Source organism: Canis lupus, chromosome 6 (genome assembly GCF_011100685.1).
Source record: "Canis lupus familiaris isolate Mischka breed German Shepherd chromosome 6, alternate assembly UU_Cfam_GSD_1.0, whole genome shotgun sequence".
Taxonomy (NCBI): domain Eukaryota; kingdom Metazoa; phylum Chordata; class Mammalia; order Carnivora; family Canidae; genus Canis; species Canis lupus.
Genome location: NC_049227.1, coordinates 46,584,593 through 46,606,804, shown reverse-complemented (window position 1 = coordinate 46,606,804; position 22,212 = coordinate 46,584,593). Strand labels below are relative to the sequence as shown.

The 22,212-nt window shown below is 37.8% G+C and overlaps 1 long non-coding RNA gene across 50 annotated transcripts in view; it reads left to right on the top strand.

The window, feature by feature from the left end:
• Nucleotides 1-22,212, top strand: part of LOC111096363 — a 62,634-nt gene that overhangs the window by 3,648 nt on the left and 36,774 nt on the right. For 9 of the 50 annotated variants that reach the window (XR_005361091.1, XR_005361085.1, XR_005361090.1 and 6 more), the window contains exons 2-5: nucleotides 3,459-3,548; nucleotides 5,388-5,615; nucleotides 10,115-10,208; nucleotides 11,179-11,275. This is a non-coding gene — a long non-coding RNA (uncharacterized LOC111096363). Of the gene's footprint in view, nucleotides 1-3,458; nucleotides 3,549-5,387; nucleotides 5,616-8,529; nucleotides 8,600-10,114; nucleotides 10,219-11,178; nucleotides 11,276-12,418; nucleotides 13,136-22,212 lie in introns of those variants that run through there. The other 41 variants (XR_005361110.1, XR_005361107.1, XR_005361109.1 and 38 more) reach the window with 27 other exon arrangements.

Below are 22,212 nucleotides of genomic sequence, written 5' to 3'. Positions count from 1 at the left end.
GTATGAAGGTTAGTTAATAATAAAGTGCCAATATTAATTCATTAGTTGTGCCAAATTATTATATTAAGGTAATATGTTAATATGGGGAAAACTATATGTGGGACTTATGGGGAATATTTGCACTATTATTATAACTTTCCCATTAAAATAAAACTTCTAAAACAAAAATTTATTCTTAAAAATTTCAATCTCTATTTCACCCCATAAATGTCACTTCCTATTAATAGCAAATGTTCAAATTTTGGTATACATTTTCACACATTGTTTTCCATTTTATAAATCTAAGCAAATATCAACAGTTCATTCTTTTGAGGAAAAAAATGCATTTTGTGACTACAAATTAATCAATTGTGAAGTCTGTATTTTCATATTCTGAGGAATCTCCAATTGTTTTCTTAAATATCCTTAGGCATAGAGTTTTAATGGGTGCATTTCAAGCAATCAAAATTTTATTTTGATTAAAAATTCAAAAATTTTAGTAATTTTCTATAAAAGTTACTCTGCTTTTGCATTATTTTCATTGACGTTTTGCACCAATTTGGCAATGCTGTACTCAATAATGTTCAAGAAAGGAAACAGAGATAACTCCCTCATTACTGCTTTATGCTCAAGAGCAGTAGAGTTCTGGTTACCAGTAAATTCTTTATCCCAGATACAATTAGTGAGAACACAAATCTAATATAACTGAGGGATTGTCTACCTCCTTGCAATAGTTGATGCCATCATTATATTTGAAATTAGTTTATATTTGGTGGTCGAATAATATGTGTTATGCTATCATTGGCTGATGGAGAATGTTGAGGTGAACTTTTTTGCTCAGTTATATATTATATATATATATATATATACATATACATACATATATATATATATAAGATTTATTTATTTATTTATTCATGAGAAGCAGAGAGAGAGAGGCAGAGTCACAGGCAGAGGGAGAAGCAGGCTCCATGCAGGGAGCCCGATGCAGGACTTGACCCCGGGGTCTCCAGGATCACGCCCTGGGCTGAAGGCAAGCGCTAAACCACTGAGCCACCCCGGCGCCCTGCTCAGTTATATTTAATCATTTATATAAGGACAGATAAGAAAACCAAAAAAATCAGAAGTCAAAGAAATTACGTTCATAAGAAACTGAAGAGGTCATGGCCAAAAGTATAAATAATAACCTGCTCCCAGACTAATAAGGGATAATGAAATTTAGGGACACATGTCTAAAAGTTATAGAGAGGCAGTTTGTGCTTAAAATTTCCTTACATGGGAAAATAAAAACAAAACAAGACAAAACAAAACTATAAACAGCCTACATTTTTTAACAAAAAGAGAAGGGAGAGGTTATTTAATACTCAGGTAACTCTAGCATGCATAAATGCTTCATCTACTCATCCCCAATAAAAGAAACTTTAGTATACTCCTGCTTTCTTTCCCATTGAGTAAAATTTCTAAATTTCCTAGCCAAGTTTCTGATGTTTTAGCATGTGATTGATATTTTTTTTTTTCTTGAAACTCTTTCTGCCTGGCTCTTGCCTTTCCAAGACATAAAGAGGAAAATATAATCTAAATGGAAGATTGTACGAAGTTACAGATTCCACTTTTAGATGAATTTTTAGTCTATGATAATGAAGAAATCATCTTCTCAAAAATCCTGATACTGATATCCTATGCAAGATTGTATAGAAATGTATATGACACTTTGCCAGTAATTGCATCACTTTATTTTTGTCATTGTAATAGATACAGACCATGGTTACATATGATTTATAGGCAGAACTTCATATCTAAAATCCTGTGTTCACTGTTTTTCTTTTTTTTTCCTAGTCAGTGATTAACTGGGACTAGGTTGTAAATGGGATTTATTTCATTAGGATACAAAGGACCTTTGGGATATTCTCTACTTGATTGTAGCAGTGGATCCCTTAATGTACACATATGTTAAAACTAGTTAGTGCATTTTTGTATGTGAATTTGCCTCAATAAAGTTGATAAAAAAATTCACAAAAATAGAACAATCATGCCATAAAATAATAATTATCATTAGCTATCTGATAATTACTCTTCCGTAAAACTGAGGAGTAGGAAAGAAATTTCTGCTCTAGGTATTGCTGAAATTATTTCAAGTGGCTCTTTTAAATTGAATTGGAGTATAATCTAAGGATAGTCTAAAGCCTGTGAAATAAGGATCATCTATCATTTATTTCATGTATGCCTATTTTTAATTAATACCTGGGCCCCAGAAATAGTCATCACTATATTTATGAAGCCCTACTGTTTTGATATTATTTTTCTTCCAAAATATGTTCTAAGATAAACATCTAATGATGATGACACAAAATACTGTTTTTACTCGCTTCTAAAGCTGGATATGGATCATGTCTTTCACTGTCAAATAAGCTTGGGAAATAATTTTTTAAATAATTTATAACAGAATTCTTTACTGTAGAACTTAAGTCTTTTATATACTCATATATCTCATGATTCATTTAAAATATACTATGCAGTGTTTCACATTTTTAAAAATAATTGTTTTTTGTATAGCATTTGTTTGGTGTTCTGTTTTGTGAAATAAGTTTGGGAAAAACTTATATGAATATTTCCATTCCCTGAAGGCACAGTCATATTTCTATATATTTTCCCTACTGCTGAGGAATGCAGTAAAACTCCCCAATGGCACTTGCTCTCTCCCACTTTAAACACTATTCTTTGGTTAAAAAGAACAAAATGTGGTAAGTGATTTATCAATCTTAGAAGAGTTTCCACTCTTGTTTCATAAATGATAGTTTATATAAGTTAAACTAGCTCACATGGAAAGCCCCAGGTATACTAACTATTCTTTAAAAAGTTATATATACTATAAATTTTGCTTCTCGGTGAATTTCTCCCTTTCCCAATGTATGCAAACAATAACTTCCTGTTTCCTCCTGCTTCCCATCTTTCTGTAGGCATGGTTATCTGTTTCCTCTGAACTAAGACACTGTTGTATTAGTTTCACATGATCAATAATTTTGTATGCTTTCTGGATACGTGTGTTTCTATCTATATTAGTAAATTATTATAAGTCCTTTCAAGAACATTACCAAAAGTAACAGCTCTTTGTTCTATTATCATTTGTTCCTCTATCATTAGCACTCTACCACAATGTCTAACTATATACCAAACACATTCCAAAACATTCTTGTATGGTTAGAGGCTGTTATTATCAATCCTTTTGTTTTTTAGTGAGTGTGGGGTACGTAGATCATTGAGAAAATATGACCACCAGTTGGTCCGGGAGCTAGACTCATTCCAGCTCATTTCATCTTTGTAAAATTCCTAAAAATCTGATATGTTGTGGTATAATGTTACCAGTTATAATTTAAAAATATGTGTTGCAGAAAGAGTCAAATTCCCTTGTCAATTGCATTACAATAAATTTTCATCATATCTTTAATGATGGCCATTTTTTACTATTTTGTCATTTGCAGATAGTTACTATTCTACTCTGATGTTTGACTAAAAGTATTTCTGCAAAAGCGGTTCACCTTCAAGGAGCATGATGGAAAAGACTTTGACAAGTACACGTTTCTAATAACTAAGATCAATCTGCCATCTTGTGGGAGGGACAATAATGAACCGTTCAAGTGATTCCCCAAGACTACCTGCAGAGTCTCACAATATGTCATGGGCTAGTAGCCCGAGACCTGTCCCTGTTCTTCCTCATAGGAAATGCATCCATTACATTGATGATATAATGTTAACATGTGAAGACTTGCATATGCTGCAGGACTTGGCTGGATCACTTGTGAGAAAAAAGATGGGCAGGGAACCCACAGGAAATTTAAGGCCCAAGGCACTGCCATAGGATTTTAGGAGTCATTCTGTCAGGCAAGACACATGTTTTCCCAGAAGCTCTGTTTGATAAATGCAAGCTCTTTGCACCTCTAAAGTGCAAAGGAGATGCCAGCCTTTGTAGAGATTCTGGGGTCTTAGAGGATTTTTATTCCCCACCTGGCATGGTGCCTCTACCCTAATGTAACCTGGTGAAGAAAGGGCACATGTGAGACTGGGGATAAGAATAGCTGGCCATCTTTGAGAAGCCAAAAATGCTGGAGAAACAGATTCAAGCTCCAGACATCCCCCAAGCAGGGCTACCATTTGAATGAATTGTGTCTATGACTGTGGAAGGCATGGGTCAGGTACTGAGGCAGAGACAACAGAAGGGGAGTGTGATTCTAGTATTTTAGTATCAGTCCTGGAAGGGAGAAGAAATGTGATATGCTGTCATTGAACAACAGTTCCTGCCAATGCACAGTGTTCTTCTAGGTGGACCCTCTCAAGAAAGAATGAAACAGCAGCCAATGGGATGAACACAGAGAGGTTTGGCTAGGGATCACTTATGATCTCTGGCCTTTACGCTGATAGATGGGCTGCTCTAAAGGGATTAACTCTACAGCTTGTAAACTGGAAGCTGAGGGATAGATGATTCATGAGCGGGCCCTTGCAGGGTCAGGTTGAGTGAAAAGACCTTTGAGTTCACCTGTAAGAGCCTGAGGCAATCCTCACTGTGTCCCACATCCTGCCTCATAAGGCATTGACACCCCCTGACAATCAGGAAGCTGCTGTTCCAGCCCAGCCCTAGCAACTGCCCCTTCAAGGATACAGCAGATACACACAAAAGAGCAGCCACCACAGTACCCTGATGGGATGGTATATTGCCAAGGATGTTAGATTACCCTTGAAAAAAGCAATGTGGTTAATATAGTAATAGCATGTCACGTGCTTTCTAAACAATACCCAAGGCAAATGCCAAAGGAGTTTGGGGACATTCAATGGAGTTCCCAACCAGGAAGCGACTGGCAAATTGGTTATATGGGCCCTTTTCACTCAGAGTAAGCGTTCTAAATATGGATGGATACCTTTGTTAAATGGGTAGTGATTGAGGGTCACATTTCAAATGTCATGTTACATAAGACTAGACAAAAGAATGTGACATTTAAATGGAGGGTTCATCTTCCCTAATATCTACAAGTACCAAGATTGGTAAAAAGGAAAATATTAAATTATTAATAGATAAAATTGTCTTAGTCATGTGAACTAAAGTACTGCTCTAGGCTTTAATAAATTAAATTCTTAGCTGAATATCAGCTCATTGCCTGATATACCAAAATGGGGATCCCTACCGAGGCACCCAACACGATAAAGGTATGGAGGTTGCAGGAAACTGTGTTGCTTAGACTCTCATCAAGGATCGATATACTATGCTGCTGAGAACACCAAGCCCCCAAATGCCTGAGAAAGGCATTATCTACTGGAATTTGCAATGGGATGTTTCACTGGGATGGGTGAATTACTTCGCACCCCTCCTTGAGGAAGAACTACCCAATTTTCACTGGGATTCTATTATTCTGTTGCAGGTTTGACCTGTTAAAATGCACTATGCTGACAATGGAGTGTGGACCATCTAAAGAGGGGAGAAGGTGGAGGTTGGCATATCTTGGACCGGCATATCTTGTCCCATCTCCTCACACCTTCCAGTGTTGCCTTCCCTGGCCAACATGTATGGTATGCACAACTAGATCAAGTTCTTAAGGCTGCCAACCTCTCTCTACTCAAGGCCAGGTGGACATGTTCTATTCCCACAGGTATAATCATTTGGCTGCTCTTTCTGTTCCCTCCATTGACCTGGTGGGTCTTATTAAATTCACCCTACAAGCTTTGAATGACAGCCAACAGAGCCTATCCTTGCTGAACACTGAAAAGTCTTTAATTAGAAAAGCTGTCCTCTAAAATAGAACAGCCTTGGACATTATTACTGCTTCTCAAGGAGGCACCTGTGCCCCATCCAATCAGAAAGAAATCAATCCTTATGAGGCAGGATGTGTGTGTTCATACATGAGTCTGTTAATATGTCATTATTATTACATCACGTGTGGACATAAGTGAATGTCCTGAGTGATCTGACTTCCAGTCTAGGGGATGTAGTAAATGAACAGTTCCAATAGTTTTCCATTTTTGTGGGAAAACTTGTCACTAATCTGGCTAATATTGGGTGGATTTTCTTTTTTTGAGATTTTATTGATTTATTTGAGAGAGAGTGCAAGCGAGAGAGCACAAGCAGAGGGAGTGGCAGAAGCAGAAAGACAGAAGGAGACACCCTGCTGAGCATGGAGCCTGATGTGGGGCTCGATACCAGGACCCTAAGAGTTGAGCTGAAGGCAGCAACTTAACCAACTGAGCTACCCAGGCACCCCAGAAAGCAGGAAAGGGCAGAGCGGAGGAACAGAGGGAGAGGGAGAGAGAGAATTTTAAGCAAGGGCTCAATCTCATGACCCTGAGATCATGACCCGAGCTGAAACCAAGAGTCAGATGCTAATGAATTGTGCCACTCAGGCACTCCCCTGGCTAATTACTGTCTAATCTGTGTTTCCTCTTGCATGTGTCTATTTGTTGCTGGGCTATCTGCCTCTCGCCAAGTAGCGGCCAAAGTAGACCCCTCCATGCTAGTGAAAACCATTGCTGACTGCTCAGGGCACATTGCAGAAGGAAAGGAAACTGTGTGAGATTATAAGAGCTGGTCACAATGGGCAGAGTGTTGGAAGAAGTCATCCAAGCTTATGACTGCCAGATGACCTGTGAGCTGAACCCAGGAAATAAGAGGCTCCTCACCCTCTCCCCTGTCCTTGGAATATGTGTTCTGTTTCCCTTCTCTACTCCTTGAGGGTGCCCAAAGACACATGGAAATGTGGTATTGAGACCCTCTGGACTGTATACATAACTGAACCCAGTTTAAGGCCTCTATATAAGCTTTTAGGATTTGACAAGTAAGTGTGGAAATCTATGTGTCTTGCAGACAGACATCCAAGACAAGTCCTGTAAATTCTCTTGTTCATCATTACTGCCACCTACGGATCTGAGGTGTCCTCCCTCATTCTTCCTTTTCTCTGTCCTCTGCACACAGGAGCAGTTTTCAGATGATACCTGGGAAGCTCCTGAGGAGGTTGTGAACAAATAGTGAGGGAATTATATATGATTAATGAAGTTTTTCTCCTTATGCTCTTAGAGGACATTTTGATATTTGATGATAATAAAATCACATAATTGGGTTTGGAAAATGCTTGAAATTTAGCTATGCAGAGTAACACCTTTCATGATCTTAAATATATATATATATATATGGGAAATATATATATATAATAAAAATTAAATGAAATGAAAAAATATATATCTCATATATATATAATGAGAAGATGAAAGCATTAAGTATTTTTGTCATAGGAGTGGGTCACAAGCAAGAAGTAACTGATCTGACAACATTTGACGGTGAGAGTCAAATGGTTCTATCATTTTTCTACATTAAAAAAGAAGATGAAGAAAAAAAGAAAAAGGATTCATCTTCTCACATGGCCAGTGACTCATTATTCTCCAGGTTCCTAAACCTACTGATTTAAAAAAAATAAGAAGAAAAAGTCTAACCAATGATCAAAACATAACTGTTTTAACTTAGCCTATTTTCAGTGATAAATATTCATTGGATGTTTGAGATTAACATATATGTGTAGTTGGATGGCACTGCTGCACACCTGGTAACAATATGACTTACACTTTTAAAAAAGAGGTCAAAGAATCTCATTGCTCTTTTGGGCATATTCAGGTAATACGTAGAAAGGTATTACTGTTTTAAATTAATATTTGTATTTCCATCTAATGAACTATGTGGAAAGTAAATGATACATGCCTTTTACCTATCTCCAAAAATTAATGTAAATTTGTCCTTTATCACCGTATGCACTTAGGAATAAACCCATTTATACCATATTAATTTTTTTCAATAAGAAGCTCTTTATATGCATTGTATAGAAATATTCTCAAAGTAATTTCTCTAGTTAAATATGTTCCCATGAGCTAAAGTAAAAATGTCTAGCTCTTATTTATGAGAAAAAATGGATCTCCTTAACAAGGTTAACTGATTATAATGTGAGTACAATTCTAAAATGTACAGTGATACATTTATACATATATGTGTATAGACATTTTTTCACTTAAAAAATTTCGTTCATGGACAAGCTAAATTTTAAAATAATACTAGCATATAACAACCAAGTTATACTGTTAGCGATTTGACTATATATTTAAGATAAAAATTTTTCCAAGGAAGGATGCCACAGGATATAGAATCTACTTTCAGTAAGTTAAATCAAATTTGTCCTATAATCCTATATTGTAATATTATTTATATTGTATATTTTAATAATATTTATATTCCCATTGATGTAAATATGTTTGTTTTTATATGTGTAATTGTCCTTTAAGATCAATATTGTTAGCCTTGCTTTATAGACACAACGAAGTGGACTTTTAAAAGGGTAAGTAGTTGCCCAATGTCATCAAAATCATGCTGTTGCAAAGAAGCAAAAATATGAGGTATGCCTCACTCCTAAGTATATCTGGATTCTACTGTATCATGAGTTTTTTTCTATGTTTTCATTTCTGAAACCTACAGTGTTAATGCCATGATATAATATTGATGTTGGTTATTGTGTGCTTATTCTATTCTAGGCAATGTTCTAAATTCTCTTCGATGTAGCAAAATTATGACGTAGGACCTATTATGACTTCCATTTTATGGGTGAGATAATTGATGGCTAGAATGACTAAGTAATTTCCTGAAGTTCTCACAACAGTTAATGAATAGAATGGGGATTTCCCCCACACATCCTACACTTGAGTCTAGATAATATCACAATTCTGTTTCAGAATGATTTTGAGACTGGTATGAGGGGTAAAAGGTCTCCTTTGTTCACTTACCTCATACTCCAAGGTGATAATTTATACTTTAGGATGGTTAGTTTTATGTTTCAACTTGGCCCTTCCTATTGTTAACATCATATGATGGCATGGGAGACTTGCCAAAACTAAGAAATTAAAATCGGTACACCCATCAACAATGTGGCAACTGAAAGACTTTGGCAATATCCTCTACCTGTATAAGCTCTAAATATGTATCCTATATATGGTACCCTTTGTCCCATAGCCAGCATTTTGTGATCCAGTACTCAAGAGGTGGAAGTGGGAGTGGTATTGCCCGCTATTATTCTTTGTGATCCACTAGCAAAAATTTAGCACCTTTCATTCTGCTGTCTAGAGGTCTTAGTTCCAAAAGGAGAAATGCTTCCCCCAAGAGATACACAATGATTCCACTGAATTAGTGATTAAGACAGCCACCTGGCCACTTGGAGTTTCTCATACCTCTGAATCAGGATTAGAAGAGAGTTACAGTATTGTCTCTAGTGATCCACCTTGAGTATCAAGAGGAAATTGAGCTGCCACTACCCAATTGATGTAAGGAAGAGTAAGTCCATATATAGGAGATCACTTAGGGCATCTCTTAGTACTACCATGTCTTCTAATGAAAGGCAATGGAAAATTATGGCAATCTAATCTAGGCAGGGCAACTAATGGCCCACACTCTTCAGTAATGAAGTTTTAAGTCCCTATACTAGGCAAAGAGCCATGACCAGCTAAGGGGCCTGTTGAGGACAAAATGAATATGGACACTAAAAAAAAAAAAAAAAGATTATGGAATGGGTGATGGAAGAAGATAGTTAGATAGTTATAAATACCAGCTATAGGGATCCCTGGGTGGTGCAGCGGTTTAGCGCCTGCCTTTGGCCCAGGGCGCGATCCTGGAGACCCGGGATCGAATCCCACGTCGGGCTCCCGGTGCATGGAGCCTGCTTCTCCCTCTGCCTATGTCTCTGCCTCTCTCTCTCTCTCTCTGTGTGACTATCATAAATAAATAAAAATTAAATATATAAATAAATAAATAAATAAATAAATAAATAAATAAATACCAGCTATAATGTGATGAGCAATGGAGAAAATTCTGTTATCTGTAATTTTAATTCTGCGTGGCTCAGTTAGTTAAGTGTCTGCCTTTGGCTCAGGTCATGCATGATCTCAGGTCATGATCTCTGAGATCAAGTCCCACATTGGGCTCTCTGCTCAGTGAGGAGTCTGCTTTTCCCTCTCCCTCTGTCCACCCACTTGTGTTCTCTCTCTCTCTCTCAAATAAATAAATAAAATCTTTAATAAAAAAATAAACTGTATTAATAATACTTAACTTCATATAATACTATTTAAGTTACAGAATTATCAAGGAGAAGAGCAAACATCATCCAATGATTGTATCCTTTTCTGAAGAAAGAATCAACAAGTTCTGGTTGTATACAGGATTGGTATGTCATGGTAGGAGGAAATATGACTAGTATTGTTTTTATTTGGACTTTAAGTATCTTTTAAGAATATGTGTATGAGGAATCCCTGGGTGGCTCAGCAGTTTAGTGCCTGCCTTTAGCCTGGGATGTGGTCCTGGAGTCCCAGGATCGAGTCCCACATCGGGCTTCCTGCATGGAGCCTGATTCTCCCTCTGCCTGTGTGTGTCTCTCATGAATCAATAAATAAAATCTTTTTAAAAAATGTGTATGAGTGCAAAGTCGACAAGAGGTGAACTGTAGTGGATAGTTTCATGCACAAACTTGGCTAACTTGTAGTATGAGGTTATTCAATTAAACATCAATCTAGTTGTTGAGAAGGTATTCTGTGGATGTGAATGACATCTACAATCAGTTAGCTTTAAGTAGATTTATATTTGATAAACCTAGTGGGCCTCATCTAATCAGTTGAAAGGCCTTTGAACAAAATAGGGCTTTTCCTGGGGAAGAACTAGAACTGATTTTCCTCACTGAAGAAGTGATCAGGGTGGGAAAATCTTCAGCTATTAGAATTCTTAAATCCTTGGTCAGATCTGTGACCCTTCCTGACCATTTCGGCTCATGGCAAATGAGAGATATGAAAGCGAAAGAGAAGGAATATGTGAGAAAACTACAAATGATGGAAATTTTGGCAACATTAATAAAGTTAACTGTACCACATTCATAATCTAGTAACACCCTGACCCAGCCCTGGGTCCTGAATATCCCTTTGGATGATTTTTTATTCTTGTTTTTTTTTTTTTTTTAATTTTACTTATTTAAATAATCTCTATACTCAAAATGGGCCTCAAACTCACAACCTGAGATGATGTGTCATAAGCTTCTCCCACTGAGCCCATCCAGGTACCCTGGAAGGAATTGATAGATGTTTGAATTAAACTTAGAATTTTTAAAAATAAGCCCTAATTTAAAGAATAATTTCTTCTTCCTCAAGACTGCAAAATAAGCTCTTGGCCAAGAATTTCCAGCTTGCCCAGCAGATTGTGGACTTACCAATCCTGAATCCTCAACCCCCACAATTACATAAGCATGTATGTATATATATATATATATGATATATCCCCAGCTACTCTGTTTTTCTGAATAATTGTAACTTCAAGTTTAATATGCACTTGAAGAGAAAAAAAAAAGAATAAGAAGACTATTAATTTATTAGTTGGGTCTTATGGCAAAAATGGAGAAGAAAAATGATATATGTTGTCAGTTTGCCTTTCTTCCCAGCCCTATCACCTCTTAGGATATAATCATGTTTCAGATGTTCTTCTTCAGTATGCACTTCCATGTCTTGGACTATAGCATGACTAAACCCATTTTTAGTTTATTTATAGGTTATTTCAAGGAAAGCCTCTAGGTACAGCTTGGTATCAAAAAGCAGTATCTCAATAAGCAAACTATGTGGCTGTCTGTCTGCAGGAGAGGTCTTAGATCTGGGTATGTGTCTGGATGTGTGTGTCTCTTCTACTGTGAATCAGAACCACAGTGTTTTTGACTGTTGCATGTCTGGTAAAGTTATTAATAGCAGATATGCAGCTTACTTTTCACTGACTCATTTACTCCCAGGTTGGAGAACAACTTAACTAATTATGTCTTTTATAAGAATCATATGTTCTTTTTGAGGAGGACACGGTGAACAACAGGATGGTATGTCAGCTATTGTACCATTTCACACTGAAGTGACGAAACAGCTTCTATTTTTCTTAGAGAATGAGTCATATCAATAATCTTTAGCAACTTTTTGACCACAGGCTAACACTTAGCTTCTTGTACTTGTGCACCTTCTAGCAAACCAAAAAGTCTTTATTACAAGCTATAATTCTCAGGTTATTTACCTTAAGGGTTGCAATAATAATATTTCTGAAATTGACTGCTATTGATAACAATAATATTGTTTGTACAGTGGTCTAAAAGTACTTCCTTATGTGAGATGTTATGAGTTAATCTATACCAATAACTAGTATAAAGGGAAAGCATATAAACAAAGTATAACAATAGAGCACTATATGAAATAATATTTAATTCAATCATGATGATGAAGCATGATACATTTGAACGGTATTCAGCAAAGTTTAAAAGTAAATGGTCACAATAACAATAAAAAGACAAACTGTAAACTACTCCAAAACTGGGGGCACTTGAGTGACTCAGCTGGTTAAGTCTCCGATGCTTTATTTCAGCTCAGGTCATGATCTCCTGAATCCTGGGACCGAGCCACATCAAACCGGCCACTCAATGGAGAGTCCACTTCTCTTTCTTGCCCCTCTGTGCTCTCTCTCTCTCTAAAATAAATAAATCTTCTAAAAAATTTCTATATACAATTTTTTTAAAAAGACATTCCAAAAATATTTTATAAATAGAACCACACATTAGTAGTAAGTTAATTATTTAAAGCTGTGCAAGTAGATTAATTAGTAAGAAGACTATCAGGACATGAGTTAGTGTCAAAGAGACAAAGTGTGTTGAGTTGCCAAAAGACAACTGGTTAAAACTCAAAGGAGTAATTAAAATTTCAGCCCTAAATAAAAATGAGACTACAACAAAACATTAGTCAACCATAGTGAAACGCTCCACAAATAAACATAGATAAAGAAAAAAAATAGAGTGCCCTTGCCCTCATTGTTCTTCACTTAACTAAGAACAAAATGTTCCCAAGAGAAATGTATTGACAAAACATGACCCAACCTTTTCACAAATCAGTCCTTTTAGGATGTTAATCTACCAGAACAAGGAAAAATAAGCATATGTATGTGTTTGTAAATGAACGTTAATGCTGATGAATATAGTGAAAATTGTAAGCTTTCCTCTCAAAGCAATTGTGCTTGTGAAAACAATACTCACCAATATTATTCCAGTATTATTTGAAACTGAAACAGGGCAGGTGGGCAACTTGTGGTTAATATGATACAGGTTACCTATCTAAAGAAAATGCAGTCTTTTGAAATACCAGAAGTCAAATTAAATATTTTTGAGGAGAGAGATGCCTGGGTGGCTCAGTAGTTGAGCTTCTGCCTTTGACTTAGGGCGTGATCCCGGAGTCCTGGAATCGAGTCCCACATTGAGCTCTCCTGGAGGGAGCCTGCTTCTCCCTCTGCCTCTGTCTCTGCTTTGCTCTCTGTGTCTATCATGAATAAATAAATAAATCTTTAAAAAATTTTTTTGAGAAGAAAAAATGGGAAAAATGTGTTTGTAATGCACAGAATTACATAAACATGGCCAGAAACAATGACTATATTTTTGCATTTTATACAGCTTTCATGGTGCACATAATTCAAGGGATGAATACAATTCCTCAAAATAATCAATCTGCAAACTTGTTTAGGAAGAATTTACATAAAGCTGATTTGTGGCTATGATTCTGGTGCTACCAGTTCACCAAGGGATTAAACATTGTGAAGTTTAATCAAGTTTAATAACGTTAGAATTTAAAAGGTAATTGGGGATTTAGGACCAAAAGAGAACAGGTATAAATAAGGCATTTAGAGGTTTTGGTTATGATCAATGACCATGCACCTGATTGATAGAAGGTTGTTTTCTATCAGATTATTATGTGACACACACATAGAGATTTCTAATTTCATATTCTCTGTTGAAAGAGTATGTCTCGTCCCTAAGAGTGTTAAAGGTCATCAAAATAAGCAGGGCAGGAAAGAATACAGATCTGACCTGAATAAGTACAGTTATACATTATGGTGACAAGGTTCAGCTTATGGTATGAGAGAAAACACTTTGTTATGTATCATGGATCTGCAACATTATCTACTTTAAGAGATTTTTAGTGTCACTAAAAAAGGAAAAATGTTTTCAATTATAATTATACATATTAATAAAGTTTTTTATGAATATGTATTCTAGAGAGAGAATGAATGGGACGGACAGAGGGAGAGGGATTGAGAATCTCAAGCAGACTCTGCACCGAGTGTGAGACGGTCATGGGGCTTCATCTCAGGACCTGGGGATTAGAACCTAAGCACAAACCAAGAGTCAGATGCATAACCGACTGTGCTGCTCAGGTGCCTGCATGTTCACAAGTTATTAATGTACATTATGATTTAAGACCTCTTAAAATGTGGAAAAAAATGCATCTTAGAACTGATAAAATACAGCTTTTGCATCACAGATAAATTAGTAACAAATATTTATAAAGAAATTTGAGTCATTGGGGCACACAAGCCCCCTAAATCCAACTAGTATATTTGTGTTTCTTTTCCTTTTTATTTTCTTATACTTCAGACAAATTCACCTTTGTTAATGATGCTGAAGTCCCTACACGCTATGAGTTACATTGTGTCCCTCTAAAGACACTGAATGTTCCAGCCCGCCAGTATCTGTGAATGTGACCTTTTTTTGAAATAAGGTCTTGGCAGATGGCCAAGTTAGGATGATGTCACAAGGGCAAGCCCTAATCGAATATGTGTGTCCTTGAAAAACGAGGAAAGCTTGAAAACAAAAATAGAAGCACACAGGGAGAACACCAGGTGACGATGAAGGCAGAGATTGGGCGATGTATCTACATGTCAAGGAGTGACACGGATTGCCAGCAAACCCCAGAGCTAAGAGAAAGGCAGGGAAAAAATTCTGCCGCACAGCATTGAGAAGTAACCAACTGCTGGCACTTTGACTTCAGACATCTGTCCTCCAGGGCGCCCAGGCAATAAATTGTGTGTGCTACCCCCTCTGCAGTGCTCTGTTACGGCAGCCCTGGAAAATGAGCACATTAGGATAATTTACTAATACTTTAGCAAAATGTTTTTGTTTTGTTTTTTGGGTTTTTTTTAAGGTTTTATTTATTCATGAGCGACACACAGAGAGAGAGAGAGAGAGAGAGAGAGAGAGAGAGAGAGGCAGAGACCCAGCCAGAGGGAGAAGCAGGCTCCCTGCAGGGAGCCTGACGTGGGACACGATCCTGGATCTGCAGGATCACGCCCTGGGCCGAAAGTGGCACTAAACTGCTGAGACACCCGGGCTTCCCAGCAAAATGTTTTTGGTGCTATTGTTTGAATAACAGAAATGATTACAATGTATTTTTCTATTATTCTTCAGTTAGGCAATTAACTTAATCAGAACCCTAGTATTACTGGCGTTTTTACATATTACATTTCCAGCTATTGACAGGTACTCTCCTCCTGCAGTAAGATTTTGTATTTAAGAAGTTGTAAATAAAGGATCTGAGAAAGAAATGAAATGTTTACTGCTTGTGAGCAGGCAAATAAAAATCTAAAATCATATGTTTTCTTGAATTGACTAATACTTATTATATTGATGTAAGAATGAGTTAGGGGCAGACAGGGCTAGGCAGGGAAAGATAAGGGAAAGGCCCCAGAGTCAGGCTCCTGCCCAGCCCAAGGAAACAGAGATAAGACAGTAAAAGCAGAAAATAAACCTGACTCCCTAGCTCCAAAAGGTTCGGGACTATCCCCCTTTAATGGCTACTAGGTTCACAGAAACTCTGGATACAGAGGGATATAGTGCAGGAGATGTTAACCAGAGAGAAGGGAACTCCTTGTTGTGGCAAGTCCACCATGTTTGCTGTAACCAGAGACATGAATCTTACAAATCCACCCTGACATTGACAAATTCTCCAAGTTCCCTGCTCAGTTCCCTATAAAAGACAGACCATAAAAAGCCCTTAGTGGCAACCCTGTAGGGATCCCTCTCACTTTTGAGTGCTTTCTGTGCTTAATAAATTTATCATGTTGCTCACTCTTTGACTCTTGAGACAAGAACCAGGCTCTCCTGTATCAATATGATGTTTTCCGGAGGTACGTCATGCTATACGCTGCAAATAGTTTTGCTTCTTTTAATGCATACTTGTCTCTGTACACATGTGCCTGCATGCATGTGTGTGTTTATGCCTTTTGTGTGTGTTGAGGGAGGGGAGGGCTAGATTTTCCTATTTCCTTCTTCCAGTGTATCTTTTGGTTTGGGTTTGGGTTTCCTTCATAGGGTCTACTCTTCCCATCTTTCTTATACTCAGTGTTTAAGAAAATCCCGAGTTGATTGTTAGGTGCTTGTGCATCTAAAAAGAAGAGCTGTGGTTTAACCTTAGCTTTAATCTCCATACCCAGAGGATGTAGGGGGAGGAAAGACTTCCTCTACCTTCCTAGCTTCTGTAGGGAAGGGGAAATAATTTCCCTTTATTCTTCTGAGGTTTTGGCTGAGACTCCTTTAATAAAAGGTTAGCAAGAGGAACATGAACAGAAGTTCATCAGCATGTATACCTCAAGTATATGTCGGAGACACCCAGGGAAAAGTGAGTAACTCAGAGGTGGCTTAGAATTCTAGCTTATATAGCATCTTCAACAAAGAATAATACATTTGTGGAGAAATGACAAGATGCAGGAAAGCCATTTTAGGCCTCCAAGGAATGAGATAGAAGCCAATTAGTAAAGTCAAGTACTAGTAAAGTCAAGTAAAGTCTGTTACGTAGATTCCTTTGGTACCTTCTCCAAGTTCATAGTCTCTAACTTAAGTCATGATTAACTTTTTTTTTAAGTTTTATTTATTTATTAATGAGAGACACAGAGAGAGCCAGAGACCTAGGCAGAGGAAAAAGCAGGCTTCATGCAGGGAGCCCGATGTGGGAGTCAGTCCCAGGAACCTGGGACCATGCCGTGTGCTGAAGGCAGATGCTCAACCCCTGAGCCACCCAGGCGCTCCATGTGGTGGTTAACTTCAGTTCTTCCTAGGCAAGATGAGAAGAGGGACATCTTTGAAAAGGGGATGGCAGAGGGCTTTTCTTACATCTTCTCAATTACCTTCAGTGCAAATAATCCTTCCCTCAAAATCACATATTTTAGGGGTGCTGGGTGGTGGCTAAATTGGTTAAGCTACTGACACTCGTTGTGGGGCTCAGGTCATGATCTCTGTCCTGAGTTGGAGGTGGCATCGGCTCCGCTCTGCTGGCCTCTGCTTAAGATTCTGTCTCAAAAAAAAAAAAAACAAAAAAACAAAAACAAAAACAAACAAAAAAAAAAAAGATTCTGTCTCCTTCTGCCCCTCTCCCTGACTCAAAAAAAAAAAAAAAAAAAAAAAAAATCACATATATTGGGGTATGTGGTATTCTGGTATCCTTCAGTTCAATTACTGGGTCTATGAAATAAGCAAAAAGCAAATTAGGAGAAAACATATACAAATTCATTAAATTTTAGGATTACATGCATGAAGGCATCCAGGAAAAACTTGTGAATATCCAAAATAAAGGTGAGATTTGGGAGCTTATACATCATCTTAATAAGGGAAGAGGAGGGGCCAGAGAGGCAACTTAAGAAAGAGTAAATGGCTTTTAGGTAAAATGAATGGGCCTTTACTAAGGCAGGCCTTCACCCTCAGAGGCTGCTACTCAGGCTGGGGGTGACCTCTCCCAGAGGGGGGCAGGCCGGCCTCAGTGCTGGTCCCGAGGCCGCCTCCTTGGGGGGAGTCTCACCTCCTGGTCTCGGGGCCCCCCGGGTCAGGGCCCTGCAGGTCCCGAGGGCGTGTGCAGGGCCAGGCCAGGCCGGCTTGGGGCCCCCCTTTGCGGGGAGGGGAAAGGAGGCCGAGGTCAGGGAGCCACCTACCCCTGCTGTCACACGCACCCACAGCATTAAATAAAAAAGCAGCTTCCCAGGATAGAGGCTGCGCAGGGCAGCTCTGGGGTCAGGCTGGGGCCTGTGGTTCAGACTCCTCTGCAGGCTGCTCCCCAACCCCGCAGGGTGGGAGGCTTTGAACAATAAACAGGGGGCAGCTCCTAGGCAGACAGGTCCACCTGGGGGGAGTGAGGGGGCACTCCTGAGGCCAAAAGATTTCTGTTCCTCTGAGATCTGGAGCTTTGGGCGTGGTAGTTTGTGACAGCTTGTCTGGGTGCTGTGTGGGCTTCTAGTCTCCCCTCCTGAGATAAAACTCCGTCTTCTCATGTTGATGAGATTCCTGGGGATGGGATTTAAGACAATTGAGTTCATTTTGGAGGATCTGTTTTTCAGGCAGATCGCAGGAGGTCAGAGAAAGTGTCTCCCTGCATCTACTGTTAATCAGGAGCCTTCCACTCAGAATTATCAATACATCAAAGTGGCATATTTGATGATGGCATGTCAAACTCCTTCAAGGTGATACAGTTCTAGAGAAGTTACCTGATAAACTAGGTCAAAAATCAACATATGGAAAATAACAAGAATGTTATAGATGACCATTTATATATGACTACGGTCATAATGCCTACAGATTTTTTTAAAACATTAACATCGATATTTTCAGAACCCCTACTAAGAAAGATCAAGATTTTGGTGCAAATAGTTCATTTCAGAAATAAATTTGAAACAATAGAAATGCTTCCATGATGAATTGAGGGATTATGTTCCATTTTTTCTCGATAAGTGCAATCATGTATGTTTATAACATGCCTTCTAAATGTACCATGTCAAAAACATACTAATTTGAGCTATATTTTGAGCATTTCTTTTAGACTTTGTGGTATTTTTCAGAACTACAAGTAATTAGTGTCCTCTGCTAAAACTTACTCTGGAGGGAACTCTCTTCCAGGACAGCTATATGAGGAGCTCTACGGCCCTCATCTCAGCAGAATAACCGTAACAACTAAATATTATAAAATAAGACGCAATCTAAAGTTTCTGCAAGTTATCTTAAGAACATACAGAAAAAAAAAGAAACTGTTTTTAAAAAAAATCTACTAGGCCTCATAGCGTTTGGGGCCCATGTCTTCCCATGGCTCCTGGTTAAGGGCTGTGGTATCTCTGGGAAAGTCAGGCTGCCAGCGTATTTCATCCTTCCCTGCCTTTGGCTAACTGCAGGAGGGTAAAATTGCAGAGGCTACACTTCAGTCAAGTGTGACCAATAAATCAGGGACCTCTTTCTTCCACCCACCCCAATTTGAAGGGTGAGTGGCCTTACTACAAAGTGGCAGGGGCAAATACTTGGGCCTGTTTCCCCCCCACCTCCCACCCCCGCCCCCACTAGCTCACTCATATTGTAGAGGTTCCGTCCTGACAGAAGCAGGTGGAAAAGACCAGGGTTAGCTACCTACGTTTAACACCCTGCTTAAAGCAAAACAGTCATTTCCCAAGAAGTGGGCCCCTGCCCGTAACACAGCTACAGAACAGAACCTCCGAGAGTTTTGCTCAGGGAGAGAGGCGAAGCTGTAAGAACAGAGAACACCAAAGCTCTCCTCAAGGGAACTGTCTTTATTTGGGATATAGTTTGGGAAAGTACGAGCCTCGGGATGCTATAGAGAAAGAAAAAACAAAGGGGAGATTTTGATGATAAGCCATTAAGATAAAGCTGTATTTCCTTGACAGCAACAAATTAATCACAAGCCACCTACTTTACCAAAGAGAACTAGGGAAAGAGCTAAAAAGAAGCTGCCTGTGGTCAGAACAAAAACTGATCTCAAAATATGCATATAAAGGGACTTAATTTTAACTCAAGTCCAATAATTATGTAAAAACCAATAGGGTGCTCAGCTGGAAATTAGTGGAGGTTAGCAGTTGGATCTGATCCCAACAGAAACAGACGACATAACCGGGAGATCAAGGAAAGAGACAAAGCTGTGCTAAAACCACTGTCATATTCATGATTAGCGTGTATGTACACAAGACTCCTCTTTGACGATTGGTTTTACACTGTGGGGAAAATAAACTTCACTAAATTAGTTCATCAAAGTTAATAAATAAATTACAAGCGCCACCAACAGCAAACCCCAAAGAGAAAGGGATTGTTACGCAGAGTCAGAAAACCGTCACTGTGGGGCACCTGGGTGGCTCACAGGGTTTGGCCTCTGACTCTTGGTTTCAGCTCAGACCCTGATCTCAGAGTCATGAGATGAGCCCTGCTTCAGGCTCCATGCTCAGTGGGGAGTCGGCTTCAGATTCTCTGTCCTTCTCCCTGCGTCTCATTTAGGCGTGTGCTCTCTCTCCCTTTCTCTCTCTCAAACAAATAAATCTTAAAACAAAGCAATCCTTGCAACTGTTTGCATGAGACCTTTGACTCCTCCTTGCCTCTAGACCATCACTGCTAATGCCAATCCCTCAGTGATGTTGCTGCATTTAAATACCATTGCTTTCATTATCAATGGTTTCTGCATCCAGTCTTTACTTACTTGTATGCGAAAGGTACTGGACGTGGTTTAAATATTTGTGTAATATGTTTAAAATGTTTATTTCTCAAGTAATCTATTAGCTAAGATAAATTTATCAATTTGAGGGTGAAGAGAAACAAAACATTTCAATATATTAACCATTATTCCCTCACTTAAAGTTCTTTATAAGCACTATTGATGATGGAACATGTCTCTTTTCATTAAAAAAATATAACTTTGTTAAGTAGTTATAAACCCTAAAATGTTGGTAGCTGCTACATAACTCAGCAAAAAGATGGCATAGTACATACAAACTATGAAAGAAAAATTAAGAACACAATTGGAAACTTTGCATTTACATTCAGTATCTCAATACTGAGGACATTTATGAGAGTAGAAGACAGTGACTGCATATTGGAACTATAATTTGTAGCCTTAAGAGAACTGGGAGTATTTAAAGATATCAAATCTTTGGGAGAATCTTTTATTTTTTTTATCATTTTTTTGAAGCTCTTTCTCCAGGCACCAATACCAAAGGATAAAGAAACACAGTTCAAATGACAGCCACTTCACAAGCTTTGTAAAACTTGTGAAAAATACATTTCAAAAGAAAGAAAAACTCAAGTTTTTCCCATAAGTATATACCACTGGGTTCTGTTATTATTTTTTTGTTGTTTTCTCAAGTGCAAAGTTTAAGAAGGGAGACTGAACAAAATAGAGATACTAGTTTGGGTTATAATTCAAGGGGCTTTATGATAAAAATTAAATGAGATTAGAATGTTTAAGTACAAGTTATAAGGCTTTCAAGCAAATGCCTGTGCTATTAAAATAGAAATTTAAAAAATTATTTGTTTCTGACATTCAAAATGTAAACATCTTTTTCTTATTATATCTTTCCATCATTTTTACCTCAAATATTTTGAGATTTTTTTATGTATATATATTTTTCATGTACAATTTTATTATTTGATAATTTTCTTTTTATTTTTTAAGTGTTGTCATATGTATCACATAGCAATATATACATTTTTTATTAGTCGTATTTTTTCTTGGGATGCCTGGATGGTTCAGCGGTTGAGCTTCTGCCCTTAGCTCAGGGGGTGATCCTGGGGTCCTGGGATTGAGTCCCGTATTGGGTTCCCCACGGGAAGCCTGCTTCTCCCTTTGCATATGTCTCTGCCTCTCTCATGAATAAATAAACTCTTTAATAAATAAATAAATGTAGTTTTCTATTAATGTAAGCACTAAGACTCATATTCTCAGGATTATAATAAAACAGAAAATTTAGTCCTGGAACATTAAAAAGGACATCAACTTGATTAATTCATTTTATAAAATTGAAAATATCTGCTGAGATCAAATATTATCTTTCCTGAGTTGAATTTTTATTTCAACTCCCATTGTGGACTTTCCTTTATTAAATAGTGCTAGCTCTCAGATTTTTTTGGTTTTCTAATCATTATTTTAAAATCTTACAAACATGTCTTTATTAGCTAATTATAATTGGGAAGTCTAAAATGAGTAAAAGGGGATACTATTTTCAACTATATTTTCAACTATTTATAGCAAATACCCAGTAGATTCAATTTTAAGGGGACCTAAACCGATGATGAAAGATGTGTTCACTTCCTTGTAAATTTGGCTTAGTTTGGTGTCAAAAGCACTAGGACAGCAAATTCTCAAGCTTTAACATACCAAAAAGAGAGAAACAACTTTTGAAATAGTTTTCAGAAGTCAGAAAGGACACCTGTATAACCTTGCCCCGTGTACTTGTATGGCATACCAAACACTGAGTAAAAAATTTGATTTCTGGTGCTTCAATTCAATTGTTTTGCAATAACAGCCCTTGCCACCAGTAGTGTAGTGCAAACTTCCAAAGTGAATCTGTTTAAGCTACACGGTCTCACA